The following is a 6,192-nucleotide window of genomic DNA, read 5'->3' on the forward strand; positions in this document are numbered from 1 at the left end:
GAGCCACTGGGAAAGTTCCCAGAATTGAAGGATAAAAGAATCTAAATCTATATCAAGATAAGGATAAAGTCAGCCTTCTGGCCCTTCATGATGGAGGCTTTTTTCTCAAGGAAGGAGAGTACTGAAAATTAATACCAAGCTGTAAATTATACTGCTATAATTTAATTCAAGTTTATTAAAGCGTTGTGTAGTGAAATTTGTGATATTAAGCATTTTTTTTTGGTTATAAAAATCTGTCCTTTGTTGATGTTTCCAAAAACCACACACGAAAGTGCTAGAAAATTTGACTTAATCTAAACCAGGTAGACTAGGCATTAAGGCACTTTCCTAAGCACCAGCTTGCAGTAATCTCATCATAAAAGAAATCATTTCCTGAACAGGTCCTTTTCGACTTAACACACAGATGGTCATTTTATAGGGGCCCTTGTGCTAGTTACTGAAAGTGCTCTTTATTAATTTTTCTCTCATTTAAAAACTTTGATTATAATGGACAACTGAGTGATTACTATGATTATTACTTTAAAACTATTTAAATACTGTAAATGTGATATTGGGACTAATTTTTGCCTTTTATATTCCAAAACTTAAGACACTTGATTTTTCTTTCCCAGCTCTTATTCAAAACGGATCTTGGTTCTGACCAGGTACTGTTTGGTAAAACATGCACTCTTTGTGCCAATATTCAGCAAATATGTGTGGGGCACCAACTCATTTAAGCTATTGTCCTAAGAGCAGGAGTGAAGTGCTAAGATTATTAAGCCATTTGAATAAATTTGTCCAGGTACAGGCACTTCTGATGTGATTGTTTTTAATTACAATGGTCAATCAGTGCAAATGGTTGATGAGTTCAACCTTCCGATTAGGAAATCTCTCTCTTTGAAAAAATGAATTATTTGGCTGACTCACTTGACAGTTTATTTTTAGGAAAGTGACTAAATTGGGCCTTATGTGTAAGTACAGCTTCAATTGTCAGAGCTCATTCTCAGCTGAATCAGGTACACAGAGGCCTTGAAAGTTTTCTCTTTTCCTTTATGTTCTCTTGATTAGCTGTTCCCTTTCATTCCTACATGGACGGGGGATTTTAGTTCTGAAATGGCTTAGCAACTATTGTCTAAGTTTACAGACCATGCACCTGTGCAGAGAACTCCCATACTTAAAATACAGTGACAGGTGCATGCGCCAACTCCCTTTTTCCCGGCTGGAACCATGGACGGTGCAGAGGAAAAAAAGGAAAAGAAGGTTCCTGCTGGCCAGAAGCCCTTAAGAAAAAGCGAAAGAGTTTCGCTGAGGTTAAGATCAAGCGCCTGAGAAAGAAGTTTGCCCAAAAGATGCTTCTGAAAGGTAAGGAGGAAGCTTATCAATGAAAAAGCTAAGCAGATATATAGAACTGAAATTCGAATGGCTAGGATGGCATGAAGAGCCAGCAACATCTGTGTAGCTGTGGAACCCAAATTGGCATTTGTCATCAGGATCAGAGCTACCAACTGTGTGAGCCCGAAGGTTCGAAAGGTGCTACAGCTCCTTCGTCTCCGTTGGATCTTCAGAGGCACCTTTGTGAAGCTCAACAAGACATCAATAGTGGAGCCATACACTGCACCAGTTCAGTTCAGTCACTCAGTCGTGTCCGACTCTTTGTGACCCCATGGACTGCAGCATACCAGGCTTCTCTGTCCATCACCAACTCCAGGAGCTTACTCAAACTCATGTCCATTGAGTTGGTGATGTCATCCAGCCGTCTCATCCTTTGTCGTCCCATTCTCCTCCTGCCTTCAATCTTTCCCAGCATCAGAGTCTTCTCCAATGAGTCAGCTCTTCGCATCAGGTGGCCAAAGTACTGGAGTTTCAGCTTCAGCATCAGTTCCTCCAATGAATCTTCAGGACTGATTTCCTTTAGGATGGACTGGTTGGAACTCCTTGCAGTCCAAGGGACTCTCAAGAGTCTTCTCTAACACCACAGTTCAAAACCATCAATTCTTCGGTGCTCAGCTTTCTTTATAGTTCAACTCTCACATCCATACATGACTACTGGAAAAACCAAAGCTTTGAATAGATGGACCTTTGTTGGCAAAGTAATGTCTCTGCTTTTTAATGTGCTGTCTAGGTTGGTCATAGCTTTTCTTCTAAGGAGCAAGAGTCTTTTAATTTCATGGCTGCAGTCACCATCTGCAGTGATTTTGGAGCCCAAGAAAATAAAGTCTCTCATTGTTTCCATTGTTTCCCCATCTATTTGCCATGAAGCATTTGCCATACATTGCATGGGGGTACCCAAATCTGAAGTCAGTAAATGAATTGATCTACAAGTGTGGTTATGGCAAAATCAACAAGAAGTGAATTGCCCTGACAGATAACGCCTTGTTTGCTTGATCTCTTGGGAAATAATGGCATTATTTGCATGGAGGATCTGATTCATGAGATCTATACCATTGGAAAATGTTTCAAAGAAGCAAACAAATTTCTGTGGACCTTTAAATTGTCTTATCCATGAGAAGGAATGAAGAAAAAGACCACCCATTTTGTAGAAGGTGGAGATGCTGGCAACAGGGAAGACCAGATTAACAGGCTTATTAGAAGGATGAACCAAGTTATCTACCATGATTATATTTATAATCTGGTTAGTTAAAAAATGATTGAAACAAATTGAAAAAACAAATACAGTGATCAACAGAAGATATGAAATTTATGTTATAATTTCAGAAACATCTGGGTGAAATTCCACAAAGTACATTTCAATTAAGGGAAATTAAAAATATATACTTGTGGATTTATTTTTGCTTTCTTATGTGATATTCTGAGCAGGCGTTTCTCTTTTTATTCCTAGTTCATGATCCATGATACATATTTTTGCTTTAGCTCTTCTTTTTATCCCAGTAAGTCAGGCCACATTGAACCTGTCATTAAATTCATAAAGTTTAGTCTGTGTATATCATTGTTATTTCTTATAGGTCTCCTTAGCTCCTGTGCTACAGACTTTTGCTTTGCAAAAAACAGAATAAGAGAGCAAAACATAAACAAAAATAGCCTAAATCAAAATTTACTCCCTGGAGGAAGAATTTGCAGCATAATAAAACTCATGAAATGCAAGAGGACTTGGTAAAATCTTATATAATGCTCTTCTAGGCCTTAGTGAGGAAGAGTAACCATTCCATAATTTCACTTTGCTTCCATCAGTATCCTTACGGCAGGTTAAAGAGGAAATTTGCTATAAGGCACAATATTATTTGGTAAATATCAGTGGCCACTCAGTAAACTCTCTTAATGAGCTTGTTTTGAAATAGAGACTGTGCAGCCCCTGTTGGCCTATTGTTTTCCTGGCCCAGGAGATATACCCTGGCAGACCCAGGGCTGTTCACCAGGAGATTTGCTCAGCCCTTTGTCCTTTCTTCTGGGAGATAATTCTCACCACATCTCTGCACAGCACTTACCAAGGCAGTGAGTAAGGCATCCAACCACAATCAGGTTGGGAGGCTCCACTGTGTCATTCTGCTTGCAAACATTTGTTCCTCCCAGGGAGCCCAAGAGGTGCAACAAACTAGAAACCCTCTTTGGATCCTTTCTCAGATTGTGCCTTCATGCATGTGTGCTCAGTCGTGTCTGACTCTTTATGACCCCACAGACTGTAACCCACCAGGTTCCTTCCTCCACAAGATTCTCTCAGCAAGAATACTGGAGTGGATTGCCATTTCATTTCCTCCTCCAGGGGATCTTCCCAACCCAGGAATCAAACCCTTGTCTCCTCTGTCTCCTGCATAGGCAGGAGAATTCTTTACCACTGCATCACCTGGGGATTGGACCTTAGGGAGTTTAAATCCTTTCCTACCAATGGCCAATACTCAATAATTTCCTGTCCCCTTTTTTATTTAGTGTGATGTAGTTCTAGCAAAGTTGGTTTAAGGATTCCATAGTGATGAGAAGACCAAGATAAAGCACTGTATATTATACCTGAAAAGATCTAAGTGGAGGAAATGAAATTTTTAAGAATCTAGTATTTATCCCACGTCATGAAGGTTTAGGTAGAAAACTGTGGATAAAACTTACTGTTGAAGACATTGTAGCAGAAGCTTCAGTATAACAAAAGCAAAAGTAAGATAGCAACTGGTTATTTTTACATTTTTATCTTATATTGAAGTATAGTTGATTTACGATGTTATGTTGGTGTCAGGTATATAGCAAAGTGATTCAGTTATACCTATACGTGTATCCATTCTTTTTCAAATTCTTTTCCCATTTAGGTTATTACAGAATATGGAGTAGAGTTCCCTGTGCTACACAGTAGGTTCTTGCTATCTATTATAAATACAGTAGTGTGTATATGTCAGTTCCAAGCTCCCAATTTATTCTTCCCCCATACTCCACCCCACTTTTCCCATTTAGTAACCATAAATAGGAGAAGGAGTACATCAAGGCTGTATGTTGTCACCCTGCTTATTTAACTTATATGCAGAGTACATCATGAGAAATGCTGGGCTGGAGGAAGCACAAGCTGGAATCAAGATTTCGGGGAGAAATATCAATAACCTCAGATATGCAGATGACACCACCCTTATGGCAGAAAGTGAGGAAGAACTAAAGAGCCTCTTGATGAAAGTGAAAGAGGAGAGTCAAAAAGTTGGCTTAAAGCTCAACGTTCAGAAAACTAAGATCATGGTATCTGGCCCCATCACTTCATGGCAAATAGATGGGGAGACAGTGGACACAGTGGCTGACTTTATTTTTCTGGGCTCCAAAATCACTGCAGATGGTGATTGCAGCCATGAAATTAAAAGACACTCGCTCCTTGGAAGGAAAGTTATGACCAACCTAGATAGCATATTCAAAAGCAGAGACATTACTTTGCCAACAAAGGTCCATCTAGTCAAGGCTATGGTTTTTCCAGTGGTCATGTGATGGATGAGAGTTAGACTATAAAGAAAGCTGAGCACTGAAGAATTGATGCTTTTGAATTGTGATGTTAGAGAAGACTCTTGAGAGTCCCTTGGACTGCAAGGAGATGCAACCAGTCCATTCTAAAGGAGATCAGTCCTGGGTGTTCATTGGAAGGACTGATGTTGAAGCTGAAACTCCAATACTTTGGCCACCTGATGCAAAGGACTGAATCATTTGAAAAGACCCTGATGCTGGGAAAGATTGAAGGCAAGAGGAGAAAGGGATGACAGAGGATGAGATGCTTGGATGGCATCACTGACTCAATGGACATGGGTTTGAGTAAACTCCAGGAGTTGGTGATGGACAGGGAGGCCTGGAGTGCTGTGGTTCATGGGGTTGCAAAGAGTTGGACACGACTAAGCAACTGAACTGAACTGAACCATAAATTTGTTTTCTAAGTCTGGTTTCTGTTTTGTACGTTAGTTCATTTGTATCATTTTTTAAAGATTCTGCATATAAGCGATGTCATACAGTATTTGTCTTTGTCTGACATAATTCACTTAGCATGATAATCTCTAGTTGCATGTATGTTGCTGCAAACGGCATTACTTCATTCTTTTAATATCTGAGTAATATTCCATGGATACATCTTCTTAATCCATTCATCTGTCAGTAGACATTCAGGTTGCTTCAGTGCCCTGGCTATTGTAAATAGCACTGCAGCCAACATTGGGGTGCACATATTCTTTCAAATCATGGTTTTCTTTGGATATGTACCCAGGAGTGGGATTGTGAATCATACACTAGCTTAATTTTCAGTTTTCTAAGGAACCACCATACTGTTTTCCATAGCAACCGCACCAATTTACATTCCCACCGACCCAGTAGGAAGGGGTCCTCTTCTCCACATACTTTCCAGTTTTTGCTCTCTGTAGGTGTTTTAATGATGGCCATTCTGACCAGTGTGAGGTGGCACCTCTTCATAGTTGTTTTTTTAAATTAATTTATTTTTAATTGAAGGATAATTGTTTTATCTCTCTAATAACTAGCAATGCTGAGCATCTTTTCATGTCCCTCTTGCTGAGTCACACAGAATTTTGTTTCATATAGAGAAGCAGTCCAAAGCTATGTAAAATGTATAGCTCAGGATTTGGAAGAGGGGTTCTCAACTTTGGCTGCACATTAGAAATGTCTGGGGAGATTTTAAGATTCCTGGTGCCCAGATTACACCCCCACACCAATTAAATCAGAATCTCTGAGGATGGAACCCACACATCAATATTTTTTAAAGCTCTCTAGATAATTACAGTGTGTGATCATAACTGAGAA

The 6,192-nt window shown here is 39.6% G+C and overlaps 1 pseudogene; it reads left to right on the forward strand.

Annotated features, from left to right (window-relative positions):
- The first annotated feature begins 1,206 nt into the window (after positions 1 to 1,206).
- Positions 1,207 to 2,993, forward strand: LOC113894924 (annotated as a pseudogene).
- The last annotated feature ends 3,199 nt before the right edge of the window (positions 2,994 to 6,192 follow it).

The sequence above is a fragment of the Bos indicus x Bos taurus genome, chromosome 7, assembly GCF_003369695.1.
Source record: "Bos indicus x Bos taurus breed Angus x Brahman F1 hybrid chromosome 7, Bos_hybrid_MaternalHap_v2.0, whole genome shotgun sequence".
In the NCBI taxonomy this organism is placed as follows: domain Eukaryota; kingdom Metazoa; phylum Chordata; class Mammalia; order Artiodactyla; family Bovidae; genus Bos; species Bos indicus x Bos taurus.